This window comes from Mycteria americana, chromosome Z (genome assembly GCF_035582795.1).
Source record: "Mycteria americana isolate JAX WOST 10 ecotype Jacksonville Zoo and Gardens chromosome Z, USCA_MyAme_1.0, whole genome shotgun sequence".
Lineage (NCBI taxonomy): Eukaryota > Metazoa > Chordata > Aves > Ciconiiformes > Ciconiidae > Mycteria > Mycteria americana.
This window is the reverse complement of record NC_134396.1, coordinates 56,422,849-56,443,005: the sequence shown is the minus strand read 5'-3', so window position 1 is coordinate 56,443,005 and position 20,157 is coordinate 56,422,849.

The following is a 20,157-nucleotide window of genomic DNA, read 5'->3' as shown; positions in this document are numbered from 1 at the left end:
GAGCTAAGAAGTTTTGAAAATCTGTGCCTTATTTAAGTTTTAAACTCAGCTCATAATTGAACATGAAATCGTAAGAGAGTTACAGATCTCCTTAACAATACAATGAGAAATAGAAGAACTCTTGCCCTGTCCTGCCAGTCAAGCCTTGTGTACATGGAAGAACCTCCAGTTGGAACTGTAAGCTTTGGAAAAGTTTCCTAATAGGTCACATTGCACAGTTCAGATGTGGGATGACTTTTACTTTTGAGCACTGGAAGAGTTTTGAGAGGTACTGCCTTGTTGTCTGCCTGCAAGGGTGCTTTGCACCCAAATTCTTGGTTTGAATCAACCTAGGACGGGCTCTTGGATGCCTGTTTTGCACTGCTGCATCAGAAATATTCATATAAACAATTCATAGCTGTGGAAGTGCCTACTCCTCTATGCTAGTTTAAACTGAGTTTAATAGCCTTTTTTTTTGCAATAAATGTATATACTTTTCTTTGTTGCAAGAAAGAACAGTAATTTTCTGTTGAAAAAGGTGTTCTGAATTCTTCTGTATTTGAGGGATGACTGGCTTAAAGGTTCTGGTGAAACCTTCACTGGGACAGGGCTTAGAAGCTGAAAGCTCCAACTTTAATGGTTGACATGAAAGCAAGAACTTGGGGTGGTTATTGCTGGCTATTGGAAATACAGAACTGGATAGATAACACTAGTAGATCATCCAACAGAAATTGGTGAAAGAGAAATTGATTTTAAATTATACTGAACATCAAATAAAATAGCAGACATGGTTATAAAAAGGAGGGAATTTGATTTTCCAGAAGTGGCTGGTGAGTCTGAGTTGTGGATTCAAACTTTGGGTGCCCAACCTTGGATACTGTTAAAGAGACTTTTTTTAGAGATTGAGGTCTTCTTAATACATCTAAACTTGATGCACTAAAAATTTAGTCAAATTTGAAAATTTGTACCACTTCATTCAGTGGAGCAGTACAGAAGATGCTCATGAAATGGCAAAACATTAAAATAATATGGACAAATTTAATTGAAGAAAAAAATAATTCTAAATTACACTACTAATTTACCTATATGAAATTTACAACCCACAGGACACATAGCCATTAAAATGTAAATGTGATATAGGATGCTTCTGAAGCTAAGAAAGAAAAACCTGTTGCAAAGAGACATCTCTTGTATAAGAAATCGGTGACTAAGTAGGGAACCTCAGGTTGGTACATAAAGATACGAGAGTTCATGGAAAGGACTAATAGTAACAGGTAAATGATCTCATGGTTTGTGCTTTTCTTGGGGACATACAAATTAATTGAATAAAAAAATATTTTTATTAATTGGATCAAATTATACTATGAGTTATAATTATGCAGTTCCTCATTATAATTATAAAGCTCCTTAGATTAGCTGATGTGATGGAGAACAGAACTGACCTGTAGTTTCCGATTGAACAGTCCTGTTTTTAGTATAAGTGAAGGCTCAGTGTCTGAATTAATTGTTATATTAATCATGAGATAAGCTATAGATGTGCTTTTCATTAGTACTGTAGAACATTAGTTACTCAGTACATTCTGTTATGTGTACTAGTCATTCCTTAGTGACTAATTACATTGATGATTCCTGTGATATTTGAAATGCTGATCACTTTGTTCGTTGTTGCCATGAAATGTGGATAACTTTGTGTACAGGCTGTATGACGGTCTTGCATGCTATGTGATGTAGACTTGTATTAGCTTGTAAACTTGTCTAGGATGGCTTCAAGACTAAATTAATAAGATCACACAATAAGTATGTCACTCCAGCCAGTAATATACACCCCATCATTATTTATTTTGTATATGCCACATACTTAACTGAGAGACAATTTAAAATTTGTTGAAGATTTTTAAAAATAATAATTTCATTTATTTTTTGCATCAGTCAGGCACCATTATTATCATGTGCAAGAGATTGTTCTAGGTAGAAGAAAATTGTAATTAATGGCAGTAAAATACCTATAAAATTATTTTTTAAAATTCTCTACGTAATAACATTTCAGTCTTTACTAGCCTCGAAGCAGGTGTTGAGTGTATCACTACATATATGGGATTCTTTTTTTCTGATGCTCTTTATTCCAGTGTCTTTAAGATATTTGTCTGTAAATCTGTTCTTGATTATCAGTGAATATTCCTCATCTCACTCTTTAATCCACTAATTTATATGTGTAATTTGTACGTGGGGTTGGGGGTAGACAACGCTTTTCCATGAAAAGCTGTGATGGCTGATGGAAATTTGAGAGACAGGAGCAAAGCTTCAGCTGGTGAGAAGTTGTAACAGGCAGCGTACAGGTGACAAAACCAAAGTCTAATTTTTGGAGAACCAGATATGTGATTTCTTTCAGAATTTAATTGTGAAAGACAAAACTTCTGGCCAGTCCTCAAGGCATCAGTGCACTTTTTACCCCTTCTGGCAGCAACCACAATAATTTAGTGTATTGTAAAAGAGTGTTGTGAACTACTCATTTTAGGATCTGTGTATCCTGGTCTTGGCAAGTGGCATCAAAATATGCCAGCAGACACCTAGTGAGTATGCCGTTGTCAGATGCACACGCTGTCACTAGCTTTCTCTTGGCTGGCCATAGTTTTGAACACAGTCATAATCGTTGCTCTTGTGCTTGGTGTGGAGCCTGATGCTGTTGGGGTGTGTTGGGCATGATTGGAGCATGTCTGCTAAACTTAGCACCTTGGGACTGAGGTAGAGACTGACAGCACCCGTGGGCCTTGATGGACCTCGCTGGAGGGGGCCATGCACTGAATTCAGCAGTGTTGTTTCTGAGTCATGTCTGCACAGGTGCTGAGCTGAACCAGAAGCACCCCTTAAACTGCCTGCCTCAAATCTTAGGTGTCTCTAAGATTTACTTAGCAGATGGTTTAGACAGAGGTCATGAGGCTTGCATGTTTTGCCTGAAGCTCTGGTTATGCCTTACTTCAGAGTTCTAAATCCTTTTATGGGTCTGAGTCATAGGCTGTGAGCAGACTGCTGCATCTTTATGGGGACAAGGGTCTGTGATGAGAGCCGTCATCAGATTCATGGCTTTAAACTGGTAGATGCCTTGTCAGTCCCTGATGGGAAGGGTTAAATATCAGCTTCATGCTGGCTCCCGATAGACCCTATTCTGTGGACTAAAATGATGCATAGGTTGGGGCAGATCCTCCTCTCCCCTCCTCGCAACCCATGAAGATGCATTTCAGTCACAGGGAGTGGGAACTCAGAAGGACTGAGATACTGAGCAGTGGCATTACTCATTTTGAAATGTGAGCTAAGACCAACATCTCTCCTGTGTTATTCAAGGAAAGAAGGCTATTTCTAGTGAATCTGAGGATGAATCAAATGCCATGAGTACAAATCAAATAAATTCTAATTAAAAAGGTAAGAATTTTATACATTGAAAACAAGGGATAAGGAGAAATTAGTCAGAGATTTCTGATGCAATCCATATTCTGCTGGGGTTTTTTGTTGTTGTTTAGGAGGTGATGTTTACGCACAAGTTGACACAAATGGAAACATGGCATTCATGAGTCATTGATTTGATCTTAATGTAGTATTAGGAATGAAAACCTAATGCTTCTTGACGCCTATCTTCAGGTAAGAAAACAGACTAGCCAAGGAGATGGTTCAACTTGTCTTTGAACAAATGTTAACAGGGAAAATGATAATGCAGAACCTAATTAAGCAAATATGGTAAAAGATATACATGGAGAAACACAGATCATAGAACATTACTGTTTTGGAATTGCTGTGTAACACCAAAGACCTAGCCAGCAGGTTGCACATCAGGCTATAGCATGTGCCTCATTCTAGAAAATATGTGATGGAATGACACAGAAAAACCAGAAAAAACTCTTATATCCAAATCTTCCACAGTCTGTACAAGACAGGATGTTCACAAGGCCCTTCTGGGCTGGTCAGAAAGAAAGGGACACCTTTATCCACTGTCTCATATGCCCATGGTGGTGTAGTGTATTCTGTCTGTGGTCATGCCTGTGAGCACTAGCTAGTAGCTCTCCTTCATCTTTATGGTGGTTGTCTCACTTGTGGATTCATTTGCAGACCCGCTCTTTGTGTAGACCATTGCTCTGAACTAGTTTGTGCTTTGGGTAGAAGGAGCCAAAGTGGAAGGAAACAGGTGAAACTTTCTACATCTTGTTTTTCCTTGCTCACTTGAATTTCAGTCACATGGATCTTGAATCCTATGGCTTTATCTATGTCATGCTTTGCAAGTGGTGTCAGAAGAAACTGTGAACACCACCGTTAGGGTCGACTTCTCTTCCTAATCCACACAACTGCTGCACTGGCTGCCTACAGGTACCCATGGGGAGCCTGTCTCCTATAAAGCGCATATTAAGATGTCCAGTAGCTCACTAAGATATTGGGCATGCCTGTGCATGTGGCATATTTCATAAAGCGGCCTCTGGCTGCACCTGGGGCTCTACTTTCTGTCTGTATGAACTGTGCATTTGGTCTCAAACCTTGCCTTGGGACATCCTTCACAAATGCAAGACAGATGTATCCTTTGTGCCTATAGATGGAAAGGAAGGACCTTTGCCACAAAGCAGCACAGGTCTGCTTTTTGCACAGCTGTATCTTATATAAATGTATAAATATATGTAGGAGTTCATCTGAAACTAGCATATTCTTCATGAAGGATACTTAAAATCCTGTAGAGGTTTTTTCTGTCCCATAAGTAATATAGTGGAAGAAATCGGAATCTAATAGGAAAAGCCCATATGATCACAATTGCTTAAGATGATCTACAGCTCTTTTGTGGTATGGAAATATATTATTTATACTTCATTTTTGTTTTTCTCCTTTTTTGTTATAGTGTTCTTAACTGACTCTATCTTGGCCCAGGATCAGTGTTTCTAGTACATCCAGAATTACATATTTGTGGAACTTAAGTACTGAAGATGTACAATTTGTTCTTTACAATTTGGCTCCTCTTGTAATCTTCACTTATAAACCCAGATAAATAAAAGAACACATGCCTGGCTGAAATGCACAACCCTTGCAGTTCTGCCTAATTGCTTCCTTATTGCAGTCCTCTTTCAACCCTTTCCCCTCCAGTTTTGTTTTAAGACCGTGAAGACATTTCTGCCTAGCTTCATGTTTGGCAGATGATTGAAGGCAATTGCTAGATAAACTTGGTCACCATTCAGGGGCCCTATAAGACAATAGCTACCCAGCCTTTTGCACGATGCCAAGCCAAAAGCTTTGCCAGAATAAATGCCAGAATAAATCTTTTTCCAGTTAAGCCTAATCTTTTATATGGAACATTTTTGATAAGTCAGCAGAAAAAATGAGTTTTGCATTTTAAATAACATGCTCAAAGTACCCTGACCAAGAACCCAGAGAGTAATTTGTTTTAGCTCAAATGGCAAGCTTGTGCAGGTAGGCTAGCATGCTTACCAGAGGAGGAAAATGCTGAAGCAGCAGTTACAGACAGTGCCAGCAGTGGGGTATGCCAGCAGTGGAGCTATTTTTGTATGCAGATATATGGCAACTATCAAACTCTTCCAAGAGATGTGACTCAGTCTTGTTGACTATCAGAGAACATGGTCGATTGGTTTCTTATAGTTTTGATTTACTAATTTTTACTCCAAAGCTTATAAACCTGAACAAGCAACAGGTTCAGGTTGCTTATATGTTAGCATTTCCTATATATATATCCTACTTGCATATGAAGGAGAATGAAACAGATATGTGTATACTCTAATATCTCCTTCAAGAGGTCATGGCATGGCCATGCCAAAAGAATTTTACTTAGATGACAGCTTCAGAAATGCGCACAGATTATCTAATTTTATCTGAAAGGTGCTTTTTAAAACATAAAAGTCTAGAAAATTTTACAAGAGAATGTTAACCTCTAACCTGTGTTTGCATAAGGAGTGCTTTACTGGAATAAAAAGACATAGGTGTCGTATATTAGCACTAGGGCTATAAAGGCAAAGCTTTGCAATTTATGTATATACCAAAGCCACTGTGGCCTCCCACTCACCTGCCCCCAGGGGAAAGAAGCTATTCTTCAGAAAAAATGTTGTTTTTCTTGTAAGGTCTTTTGTCAGTATAGCTATGTTGGGTATGGCTTCATATTCTGCATACTCTGCATACTCTGCATACTCTTCCCAAGCAAATTCCTTGTAGTGTAAACCTAGATAAGTATTGGATTTTTACTTGCACTATCTGCACTTGGACGTCATTTGCTCATGTCATACCTCCCTGGGATGTACTTCCTCCTAGTTTCCTATAAAATAAAAGGTTTGATCCTTGGGTGTGACCTTTTGGTTCAAATTACCTTCTGAAGTGCTCTATTCAAGCTGATTCATCTTCTTAGTACCTTCATCTAGTTAATTCCAAATTTTCTAGAAGATTCCTGCCACAGATTAGATCATATTGTGAAGAGGAGCTGCCTACAATATTTCATGAATATAATATGATTCATCATTTGTTTGCTGTTGCATTGGTTGCTATACAATTGCCTGCTAGAATGAACCCTTGGCTAAGTGTTTCCAGTAGTCTATCTCATCACTTATGTGAAGTTTTATCTCTGTGCTGGGTTCTGCACCATGGCATGGTACAGGGAAGGAGAAATCTAGGTTGGAAGCTGAAACAAAGCTCTTTGGCAAACCTCTGAAGTATGGTAGAAGTGAGAGGTGGAGATTTCTGCAGAGCACATCATACTCAAGGCTCTGGTAAATAATAAATCCAAGGCAAGCTAGCTCTTTTTATACTAGCAAACAGGCCCAAGTCATTTACCCAAGTGCTGGACTGCAGTTGCCCATGCTGTCTAACAGTTAGGAGACTCCTTGACACAACTTTCACTTTGGTAAACATTGGCTTTCCTTGACAACTTCTAGGAGCAGTCCAGGAGTTGTTCCAAGTGCACAGTATGGCTGGGACCACATTTTTAATGGGGAGGAGTAGGACAAAGGGAGAGGAAGAGCTCTGCACCAATTTATTTGCAGTGTAGAGGTAATCGGTACTAAATTTGTCTAGGGAAGATAGGAGCAAAGACCTTTTATTGCCTAAAGTACTCTGATTGCTAGTAATGTTTAATCTCTCCTGAGGAGATCAGACAGTGCTTCACCTGAGGAAGTTGTTTGTATTCACTGCTGTTCCTCACTTGCAGACTCACAGCACCTGATCAGTGTGGCTCTGCTAGCAGAACTGGGTAGAGTAGACCTGGCCTAAGCAGCACTTTGACCTACCACTTCTCGTTCAGTGAATGACATCTTGGATATATGTGCTGGTAGCACGAGCCAGTTAGCTTGTTGAGTAACCGTGACTGGTGCCTGGCCAAGCCAGTTTTGGTGAAAGGCAGATAAAAGCCACTGCCAGTGTGGCAGGGGTGGGGGTGCCAAAATCAGCTCCCTGCTCCTGGCTCTCCTGGCCTGAACTACAACCTCAAGGCAACAACATTTGTTTTGTCTAATTGGCTGAAAATATGTGAACTGGCTCTGGTCAGAAGGGAAGCTGGGCGTGGTAGATAGTGTAGTATGCTTTGGACCTGATGAAGTTTATCTACAATTTCACGTGCTTTGCTTCCTGTTTGGTAAAATTTTGGTAAGGATAGATGTTCAAATCAAAGTGACATAGATAAGTGAGTTTAAACATGGTTAGAGAGCCTTTGTGCAGAAATGCTAACTTCATTAAAAAAATCAGTTTGGGCAGGTCCTCTGGAGATCATCTAGTCCAACCTTATACCCAAGCTGGATCAAGTGGCTCAGGGCCTGGCCCAGCTGAGGGCAAGACACTTCCAAGGATGGAGATTCTATATCTTCTTGGGGCACCTGTGCTGGTGCTTAACCCGTGGTGAACACTTTTGCCTTATATCCAGTTAGAATTTCTTTTGCTGCAAGCTGTGACAGTTGCCTCTTGTCTCCTCACTGTGCATCTGAGATAAGCCTGTCTTCATATTTTCTATAATCCCCTCTATTTTAGAGATGAAAATTCTCTGTACATGACTACGCTGGTTTAGTCTAGTTGTTCCCAGGATGCAGGTTATCAGTTATGCAACTCCAACGGCATATTTGCCCACTGTGGCTGTAGTTTTTCTACAGCTTTTGCAATTGAATGGATGGCAAAATCAGAGCCCAATAGAATGCAATTTAGCTCATGCTGTCCCCAGCTTATACAGCCTGGTCTTAAGTCACTCCAGTGATGTCATGAATATTTCTATAAGGCAAATACACTTTCATTGGTCCAGTAGTGAGGTCACCTATTTGAAGTGACTAATTATTATTTTAAGCTGATACTGCACTGTAGAAAAGTTACTAGTTCAGCACCCATTTATTATGTGCTTTTGTCCTCTTTCCAGTTCCATTGTCCATGCTGATGGGTCTCAGTAAGATCTCATGTCTATATCTGGACAGGAATGGGGCAGGTCTGAGAACTAGCTGCTTTGTTCAGCATTTTCCTTGCAAAACCTGGTGGAAGCCAATACAGTTTGTCTGCAAGGCTTCTTATTACGTATTATGTTGTGTGGTTTCCTTATGGAAAATATATGGCTGGAAAGGAGAAAGTGGACAGGCTGCAGAATGTCTTGTATTGAACCTCTAGAATGCAAAGAATTTGGGAGTCTGGTTTCCTCACATGGCTCCATATTCACTCTTCAAAAGAAAAGCATCAGAAAGGAGAGGCTGTTTGTCATGTCCTGAGGCTATTATCTCCTTTATCCACTATTTACTGTGGGAGGTTATGACACAGCCTTATGTTATTGTAAAGGTCATTTTAGTTTTCTCACTGAGAGAAAAATGGAACTGGCGGGAGAAACAAGAGGGAGAAAAAGGGAGTGAGTGCTCCTACCAAGTGAAATTACTAGTCCATTGGCAACAGTGCTGCCTTTCCACTAGATTCTATTGAGAGCAAAGCAAAGGATGGCATAGTTTCATCTTTAATGGCACGTGATTTGTCAGCAATGTAACCATCCTACAGAAACCTTCAGTAATGATAGGTAAATAGTGATACTGAGAAGAAATTTTGACTGTATGTGACACACTCCACTCTTTTGCACATTGTAGTTCCTAATGGTACTCCTAGCAGACTTCAGTGGTCTCAAGTACCCGCTGCTTTTATTGCAGTTAGGAGGCTATATCCCAACATTGCAGCCTTTTCTAATATTCTAGGAGTTTTCAGTACTTTTTCATGAGAAAGGAACTGCTGTAGAGTCTGAATGTAACAATGAAAACTTCCACGTAAATAAATTCTATTTTGTAAATAAAATTTTTTTTTTAAAAGTAAAATCATGAAATGCAGCTCAGAAAATATAACATTTTCATTTATTGGTATGTATTGCTGTACATGGACGTCACAAAGGATTGAAGGGAGAAGCACTGAAATAATTAATCTCTCAATTAAGTTACATTTATGATTCTGATAATGTTTGAAAGTTGAAATGAACATTTGGACTTGGTTTACACTCTATGAATTCTTCTACAAATCCTTAATTCCTTACCCCAGGAAACTCAAATTGTCTAAGAGCATGACTGACATTTACAAACAGCAAATAATATGATTTCAAAATGCAGTCTCCAAGGAGAAGTACATACTTGGATTAGTAGGATATTACAATTCTTTCCCAGTGGTTCTGTGCTTTGGCAAGATATCTCCTTGGATGTTGGTAACCAGCAACTGCAGATGGGCTGGAACAGCTAAAGAGGGAATGTCTGAAGTGATTTTTACATGTAGATGTAAGTCACTCTTCTGTTTCAATTTAGTAAGATCTAAAACATCATGGTAGCAGATGTCCGTCTCTGAGGCTAAACATTTCAGAATGGAAATCTCTGTGTGTGTGTTTCTCTCTCTGCATATAAAATATTAACAACACACAAACATATTTTGTCATTCTGAGAAATGTTTTCACCTACAGTGAATTGCTGGGTTATTTAGAGGAAAGTTAATAGTATTAAGTGTTAATAATCCTCTTGTGCTTGAGTGGAGTAAATACTAAGGGCCTATGAATATGTCAGATAGTCAAAAGAAGCAGTCTTTATCGTTTTGTTTTGCTATCCATACTCATTACTTTTTTAAATTAGAGGGACATAGAGGATCATGACTTATCCTTTGGACAAAAGCTTTTCATTTGTGCCTGAAAACCCAGGTTTCCCAAAATGTGGGCCATGCCAACAGGAGCAGGAGAAGTGAATGCTGAAAGATATATATATTAAAATAATTAGGATTTCAACTTGAGGTCTATTGCAGAGACGATATTTTCCCAAAATGCTTTCAAAGGTTCAAAGGGTATTGATTGTAAGATTATTTGAGAAGATTACTTCTATTTCAACAACACACAATACATTTCTTTTATAAATGAGTTGTCTTTCTTCATTTATTATCGGCATTGAAAACAATCCCTTTCTCCCTCTGCCAAATCTAACATATTTTGTGTAGGATCAGATACAAAAATACTCTGAGTTTCCAAAAAAGGTTTGTACTCCCCTCAGGTAAGGTAAGTTTAGAGTGGATATTTTAATGCCAGTGCCTGGTACTGGCATTTAGTAGTGATTAAAAATTGTTAAGTGATTAAACTGATCACAAGATGAAGTTTCTTATTTGCCAATTTAGAAATTAATCAGAAACATTAATCAGACCCATGTTCTTAATTTTCTCAATCTATTCTGGAAATTGAGAACAGATCTTGTGTTTTCTAAAGATGGAGAAAGAACCTAGAAAACATAACACAGAAGCATGCATGGATTCTTTAGTTTTTTGGTAAAATAAATATTTTAAATATGGCAGTTTTATTATTTACTTTAAACAATACCAAAATTTGTCATACTTGAGAAGAATAACTGTCGTAAAACTGAGGCTTGGGAGAGTTAACTTCAGACAGAGGCCTGAAAAACAGAGGTAGACTCGCAGACCTTTATCTTACTTGCACTTATGGCAGCATTCATCAGAGAGAACTGCCTAAGTGGAGTAAGCTATTTTTGAGGAGTCCCCACAGCTAGTGTTGGCTTGCTGTTCCTGTTTCAACCCAGGTGTTTAGCTGGTGGGTGGAATCCTGAGGATTGCTGGTAGCAAGAGAGATGTCTTCAGGAAGTTACACACTTTGAGACTTTTAAAATGATTTTTTATTAGAAAAACGTGTTCAAGTTCTGTGTCTCTGAATACAGAAGAAACAGAAGGAAGTCAGAAAATCTCTTCCATGAAGTAGCATTCATTCTTAAGGGTTTGTGGTTTTTTTTTTCTCTCTCTGAATACCTTTTTGTACTTTTTTTTTTTTGACATTTTGTCCACCTTTTGCCTCTTCTGGGACTAGAAGAATTGCACTGGAGACTGAGTCCCCCTATCTCTTTCCCAGTCCTCTCCAGTAGTTGTGTATAAGTATCTTTGAGTAATTCCAGTAGGAGTCTGGCAGTGTCATGCATCCCATTGCCTTCTCTTCCACTCCTGTGATGATCCCGTTCAGAAAAATGCCCATATTTTTGATCCTGGCAGACAGCCCACTCTCTTCTCTGAATCTGCTCTGGGGACGGCCCATCAATTTCTCCTAAGGAGTCATGTAAACCTGCTTCTTCTGCTGTTCGTATGAAATTCCTCCCCTGCATGTTCTTCCTTCTGTTTGCATAGCATTCTGTATTTGGCCCTCTTTCTCGTGATTTTCTGTCTATCATCCTTATGCCACCTTCTGTTTCATTCCTTGCCTATTTTCGTAATTTCTTCTTCTCCACCCTCTTTTGGGAAGAGCTGCTTCATAGTTCTCATTTTCTGTTTCTCCTTAGTGCAGCCAATCTCCTCCTCAGTGATATCTTTCCTTTGATAGCTTTCTTCCTCTCTTTCTTCTGTCCTTACATTCTTCCAGAGGTAATCCATCTAAGCCAGGGATTATTCTGCTCCTCTTTTCTAGCAGGTACCTCTCAGTCTTGGGTTACCTACCCATTTTCTGCTCCATCATGATGACAGATCTCTATTGAACTCTGTTATTCTCTGCAGCTGCATTTAAGTCTTGGGTCTCATCATTTGTTACGTTAGTCAGGCCAAACTGCTCACAGTAACAGTTTGTGCCAGATACCCCTGGAGAGACAGTGGATATCCCTCTGCCTCTGCACCCTCTCATTTTTGTCATGCCAATACTCAGGTCATCTCTAACTTCTCTCTGTCTGTGTTTTGCCACTGCTGACTTCTTCCTTTTCATTGGCCTTAAAAATGAAAGGACAAAATCCCCCAACCTTTCTTTTATGCTCTTTGCTTTACTAGTTCCATTTCATAAAACGGAGAATGAATGTCATAATTATCAAAGTTATGCTTCTTTCCTCATGCATAACAGAAGTGGCTGAATTCCTGCTTTAAATGCAAAATTCAACTCTATATTAACTGTGGAAACTCAAGCTGTATAATTAGTTGGCAACTTTTTCAAAATTAAAAGCAAATGTATGGGATTGTATGCAGATGTCAGTTACTAGCATCTGGTTCAATATTATACTGTAGGAAAACAAAAGGAAGATCCTCAGCTAGCTAGTACTGATCAATACAACTCCATTGCTAGGAAAATTTTTCTATACCTGGGACATTGCAAAAAGAATTGGAAAGATTTTTTGAGAAACAGCAGTTTTGGTCATCAGCAATATCTGAATGATGTCAAATGCAAACACCTGTATCCATTAAATCAATGAGACTTAGAAGAGTATGAACTGGACAGTCTACAATTTTAAAGAAGTTCCAGCTTCTGCCATTTAAGCACCAAATAAAGATTAGATTGTGGGGATGCACATCCGTGCTCAGCATCCAACAGCCAGTCATAGCTCCCAGTCACAAGACACTGCTTAGGCCCTGCTGAATCTGAATGACAGAGGTTGTGTATCAGGCCAGACAGAAATTGGTGTTCCAGAAACGATGCTTTCACCACAAGCTTATGTATCTATGTCTGATTTGGTGAAAACCAAAGGTCCAGATTTTCACATAGTCCGTGTGATTTGAAAGTAACCTCAAAGTGGTAATTTAGAGTCAGTCCTCATAACTGCGGTTCTAAATTTTAAACCAGATAATCCAAAATGATCACTCTTAGAAGGCAACTGAAGTATCTATTTTTTCCTGTTAAGTATTAGAATTCACCTGCATGATTCATTTCAAATAACCAGTTGTACAAATGCTTAATAAAATCAGCATTTGCAACAGATCTATTTGTTAAACCTCATTCTGCCCACCAACCAACACAAATTTTTGCACTCCTTTTATTGAACCTTGTGCAGTTTATTGCTTTGAAAATTCTCTCGTTTAAATTCTATTGCGGTGAGACATGCGGCCCTCCTTGTAGGAAGTATAGCGTTTGCACTTTTATGACTGAATATGAAAATTTTTATCACCCTCTGTTTTGCCTTACTTGTGCCTTTTTTTTCTTACTGAGCAATCTGCTTTCGCTGCTGCAGGGAACTCTCTGTAGCAACCTTTATATTTGACCTTTCTCAGAGTGCACGTTTGTCCTGGTTTCGGCTGGGATAGAGTTGATTTCCTTCCTAGTGGCTGGTGTAGTGCTGTGTTTTGGGTTTTAGTATGAGAATAATATTGATAACACGCTGATGCTTTGGCTGTTGCTAAGCGGTATTTACACTGGTCAAAGACTTTTTTTTCAGCTCCCCATGCTCTGCCAGGTGCCCAAGAAGCTGGGAGGGGACACAGCCAGGATAGTTGATCCAAACTGACCAAAGGGCTATTCCATACCATATGACGTCATGCTCAGTATATAAAGCTGGGGAAGAAGAAGGAAGGGGGGGACATTTGGAGTGATGGCGTTTGTCCTCCCAAGTAACCGTTAGGCGTGATGGAGCCCTGCTTTCCTGGAGATGGCTGAACACCTGCCTGCCCATGGGAACGAGTGAATGAATTCCTTGCTTTGCTTCGCTTGTGTGCACGGCTTTTGCTTTCCCTATTAAACTGTCCTTATCTCAACCCACGAGTGTTCTCACTTTTACTCTTCCGATTCTCTCCCCCATCCCACCACGGGGGGAGTGAGCGAGCGGCTGCGTGGTGCTTAGTTGCCATCTGGGGCTAAACCACGAGTTAGGAGTGCTTCTAAGGATGGCACGTTGTGTGGCCATTTAAACTGTAAATTAATTCTGCTTCTTGAATCACCGTTACAGCATCTTACAAAGATTCCTCCACTGATGAGAGAGGAGGTGTACATTTGCTAGTGAGTAAGCAGCATGATAAGGCCTCTGAGCCAGCAGCACTGCTCATGGGAAGGAGATGCGGTGTTGCAGGATGAGGTGCTGACCTGTGTGACTATCCATAATTCTCAGTCCAGGTTTCTAGCAGATCATGTGCTTGCTCCTTCCTTCCATTTTCTAGCATTTACATCCCCTTTGTCCAGGGAAGAAATTCAGACATTTTCTGGATTGCTACAGAAGGAGTTTCACATTTATTTTCTTCTCTTCTATGAGCTTGTTCCCTTGGAATACGGTTTTGAGGGGAATTCAGAGGAGACAGGGCTGCTGTGGAGCAAGGTGCTAACTGGCATGAGCAATGATGACAGAACTAGGTCTTTCAGTGAAGTTTCTGGTTTGTTCAAGCACAGAGTCTTAAACTCCATAGCAGAGTAATACAGAAATTCTCTTGGATTCATGGATGTTGCAGATGGAAAAGTCATATTCGGTCATCTGGTTCATCCTTCTGAGACCACAAGGTTATTCAACAGGACATATGTTCCTAATATTTTGTCTAACCTATTTTTATGGGCTAGGTGATGAGTCATGGGGCTTACACCATCCCCAAAGGAACAATATTCTACGGCTAATCAAATTTCAATGCTGGGAAGATTTTTTTCCTGCTATAGATTTTCCATTTCTTAATTTTATTTCATTACACTTGCTTATCTCTTCTAAACACTTCCTCTCAGCTTTTGTATTTAAGCTCTTCAGCTGTATCTTTGCTCCTATCAGATCATGGTATTTTAAACAGGGCAAGTTGTTGAAGGCTATCTTTATTTTTGCCTGGCACATTGCCTTATGAAACCCTGTGTTCATTAGTGTATCATTTAATCTTCTTTTTTTTATATTCAGACTTAAACATTTTGGAAAGTTCAGCCATATCTGAGAACCGTATGAGGCAAAAATACTCATGTTCCTCTTCATGTTAATATAAGCAATATAGTCATTCAGTGAAAGCTCCGCACGCCCATGCTTTGAAGCAAGGCTGTGAAATTTGGCAGGAAGGGTGGGTGCTTACAACCAAAATGTGTCTTTTGCCATGACTGCAAAATGTATTTTAGACAAATGATAAATCTCAGATAGAAGTCAGTTCTCAGGAGCGCAGTGGGGACTTGTCAGAGCTTGGCTGTTGGCTTTCCAGCGTGGAAGACGCTCTGTCCAGCCAGGGCTGCTGTGCGGCGAGCGGAGCGTGGCTGCTCCAGCTGTCTGCCTGGGCGGTGTGCCGAGAGCCCCTCCAGCAGGCAGCCGCCCACCTCGCCTGCGGACACAGGGGTGGGTGCCTGATGCTGGCACGAAGCAGGCACCAGGAAAGCAGGAGAGGAAAGGAAGAGGAAATGAGCGATGAGGGGAAGGGATAATAAAGGCCAGGGGAAGGCGGTCAAAAGCCAGGAGAACGAATACATTGACAGAAAGAGTAATAGACCAGAAGAGAAAGAGAGGGAGAAAGAGAGTTCTGAGCTGGGAAGGAAAGGAGGTAAGAGCAGTCAAGGAAAACGGCATAGCCTAGGCATAGGAAGCAGAACAAAACTCCATGATATACGGTCCCCTCCAGAACCTGCAATATGATAACCACTAGAAAGTCATGTTCTTCCATATCCTATGGAGATGGGCACCTGTATTTTGCAGTCCTAGTTTTACAGACCTAGTTTTTAGTTTGTCCCCTAAGTAGCTCCATTCCATCTCTCACCTCCTGTTGCATGTTCTCCCAAACATCTTTCTACCCAAAGGCAGCTCCCCGTTTCCCCCTTCTAGTTCCCTATCTGTCTCTGTAACCTGTACATTTATGTTACCTCTGCCCCCGCTTGTATTCCTCTTCCTTTCCGCGGCAACAAATTGTGTATGTCAACAAATTCAGGGCTGTATTCTTTGATTAGGTACTGTGAAAGGTCCAGAATGACTGATATGTACGTAGTGATAGGAATCATGACTACTATTATTTCAGTAACTATCAATATAACCTGAAGAATCTCTCAACAAAAAATATTGTCTAACACTTCTCATTTCAATGGCCATTCCAGTATGACATTTAAAAGTAGTTCTGGTTTTGATAAAATCAAGATATTATCAAAATATATAAACAAATAGTTCTCTTGACCTAGGTGAGATGAAGCAAAAATAACACTGCTGTTATGCTTTAAAGGAAAATACAATTTGTTGTAGTAGTGCCCTATTTGTAAAGAAGGTAAGCAAGTTGGTGTTTTGTTTCCAGGGATTTTCCTTCAGTAGAGGCTAAAAGGCTGCCAGATATCAAGGGTAAAGTGATGAATTACAATACTGGAGTATCTTTCACTGCCTCGAACGTTACAATGCCAGTCATAAAACAATATAAAGTTGTATTTATTAGTCTCCTTGCTGTCAGTTTTAAAGCTGCTTTTTAAGATCATGACTTGAGAACTGAGATCACTGTAAATTCAGCTGTTGTGTCATAAAGAAACCTTTTATTGTTGAACTGGAGATGTTTATGCTACTGCAGTAGGAATGGCTTGTATGGAAATGCACTTGATGTTTTTGGATTTCTTAATAGTTGATCATCTAATTCCTTCTGTATGATTTTATTCTACTGTGCTTGATTTATTTTGCAGTATTTGTTGAAGGCTTTGATTCCTTTGCAAGCAGTCATTTCAAGGAACAAATATTGCTACATCACTACTGAAAGAAAAGAAAAACCAGTTGCTACTGGTTACACAATTCCCAAATCCAAGCCATTATATTTCCTTGGTTATGACTTATTTTTGTTTTCTGAACATAACCCTGGATTTGGAGTATTTTTAATGAATGAAAAGAAGACCTCTCCTTTGCAGCAAGTATTGTATTTAACCAGCTGTGTTTCAGGGTTTAATGTGCCAGGATTTATTATGACCTATCATTAAGCTAGTTGGGATTGTATCAAATACAAAGTTTTCATTTAAAAAAAGCTGTGCATAGTGATCTGATGTTAAGGAATAACTTGAATCCTTTAAAATATCAGAGATCGTTCTGTTCAAGATGTATTAATTAGTAAGAAAATATTAAGAAAACTATTATCACTCAAATGATAGTTTATTTTCAGTGTCTATTTGAAAACAATAAATCTTTTAAATTAAACTCAAAACCACATTTGTAAAAAACCTTACTATACTGTGAGCTATCTTTGTGAGTTTCTTTTGCTATTCCAATAGATTATTTAGCTACTAATTATAGATTATTTATATTAGTGTTGAAGAAGTAAATAAATTTAAAAAGGGATTAATTGTCTGATGTATATGAGAACTAGATAAACTTGTTCTTGCTGAAATTAGAATCAGATAAACTCTTTTCACCTGTATTTACCCTTGACTGCATTGAAATATTATAGTTAATTGTCATCTCTATCACATGCACATCAACACACATTGTACTCTTTCATTTACTGAAGCAATCTAATATTCGAGTGTATGTATAAATAAAAGAGAGGCTTCTACTTGGAGCCAGAATTTAGACTGGTAATTCCTTCCTCCTCATGCAGCCCAGCAATCTCTGTAGCATGAGAGTGCCAGCCCTTCTTGCTTTGAGTCAGTACTGTGGGAAGGGTGCTGAAAGCTCTGTCCTGAGGAATAAACTCAGCAGAGTGCATGAGTGAATTACTCATTCCTGGGGTACAAAGATTCCCATGAAAGACTACAGCTTCTTGAAGCAAACTTTCCTTGGTGCTCCTCCTGTGCACTCCCCCCTTACGTAGAGTAATGACATGAAAGCCACCATCTAATCCTAATTACACAGGCTGAGTCACTGCAACGGCACAATCCTACCCACGGCTTTTGTGTCTTCCCTCCCAGTTCTCCCTGCCTGTGACTTGCTTGAAGTACATGACAAGCACCTTTGGACAAAGACTGCCTGCTGCTCTGCAGGCATTTCATTATCTAGTGCAATATGATTCAGTCTTGATTTGGGGTGCAGGTCAGCACTGGGATGCTACTGGTAAACTAAAGAGGCAACATTGATTATAAAGGAAGGAGTTTCCATGTAAGAAGTCTAGCAAAAGAATATGCTGCTGCCGACATGACTGCATTAGATTTCAGGGTATTTCAGTCTGAAACTGGTCAAATTATAAACTACTGTGTTGGAAAGTACGATTTGGCTAACAAACTGATGAGGGACTAATATATATCTTCAAACTTCTCTGATGATTTGTATATACCTTTATATTTTGTGAGTATTCCCTTGCTTCTAAAACATTAAGACTGTCCAGAATAAACTCTTTTTGTCACTACATCTTTCTTCTCGAACAGGAAGGAGAAACCATCAGGAAAAGTATTTGTTTCATCTAAGGGTTAAGCAGGGATAGCATCATGCCTTTTCAGCCCTGGTGATCTCTCATTCCCATGGAAGGGCAGCAGAACCTTGAGCTGGCTGTAGTCCAAAGGAGGAAGTTTCCAAATCTGGATTTCCAGAGTGCAATCTAAGAGAAGAGGACTTGTTTAGATATCACCTGTCAGAGGGGATAAGAAAGTCAGTCTAGAAGCCAAGACTAGAGAAAAGGAAGCAGAAGACCCTGGAAGATCATTAAGAGACATTCACAGGAGAGGCAAGAGAGGTCAGGCAAGATCTGTTCAGACTCAGGAAGCTTGAAAGCTGCTAGGGTCCCAAGACTTGGCACCAGAAAAGCTACTTGATAGATATTCTTGATGGGAAGGCCAGATAGAACAGTAACAAGACTATTCAGTTAATTTTTTTTTTGTCAGAACTTATAATGAGTCTTGAATAATGATTCTTCAGTCCAAAAATCCTGCAAAAGATAAGGTGACTGTAGGACAGCTAGGGAAAAATGTAGGCACTCAAGTCCAAAACTGCACTTCTATAAGCCCTCCTCTATTGGTCTCTAACTGCTGTAGCTACTGTAGTCTGCCACCTTGGAGCTCTCCCCCTCCTAACAGTTTGCCTCTCTACAGGTCCACAGGAACCTCATATTTGTCAGGGCAGAGGAACTTGGCGCCCAGCTTGTACCTACAACTGTTTTGGATTTTTGAATGAACCAGTCTGCCTAAGCCTCCTGAGATCCTGCTCCCAAGGATGCCTGAGAACACCCTTCTCCTACATAGACCAGTGCCCAAACGTGATTACCTTAGATGGAGACAGAAACATACAGGATACCCTTTCTAACCACAGCTGCCCAGAAATTCAATCTGAACAGAGACAAAAATGGACATTTCTTGACTGAGATATCACATTCACTGATGAGAAATTGTTTGGAAATGCCTAAAATTTGAGTGACTGCATAAGAACATTCACTTTGAGCCTGATATCTCTAACAGCAAAGGAAGAACAGATTGTGAAGGCATTTGGTGTCATGAGTAGTGTGCCTCTGGACCCAGGAGGAACTGCATCCTAGCAGACTCTTATGCTTTCTGTTAAAAGTGCTAAATTATTGGCACAATGCTAATCAGCTTCTTTTGGTGATCTGAACAAATGTGGCATTTAATACATCAGTTAATATGTAATCAAGATATGGATAAACCAAACCACCTAGTAACTGACTAATATGCAAACAAGTAGTATTTCTGAAGTCTCTGTTACCTCAGGTTTCCTGCCATATTCTCCAGCTGCTACTTAAAAAAATTTGCTTCTGTTATTACCAAATTGCATATTTTAAAAAGTCATCATGCAAAAGCTGGCTGATTAAAAGCAAGTTACTCATCAAACTCATTACAGCTTTCATGAGTATCTGTCTCATAGCTTCCGGAAGAGTTATTTTGCTATAGTGGCATTTTCATTAAATCTTCTATTTTAGTTTCTGTTCTATCAAGCCTCATTTCTCCAAGGATTAGTTGTCTTACAAATGTATCCAGCATTCTTTTGATTTTGCCAACCAATTTCCTTGAGTGAGGACGTCTGGCCTGAAAACTGTGCTCAAGACCATCAACTTCACAGAATCACAGAATCACATCTTGGAAAAGACCTTTAAGATCATCGAGTCCAACCGTAAACCTAACACTACCAAGACCACCACTATACCATGTCCCTAAGCACCTCA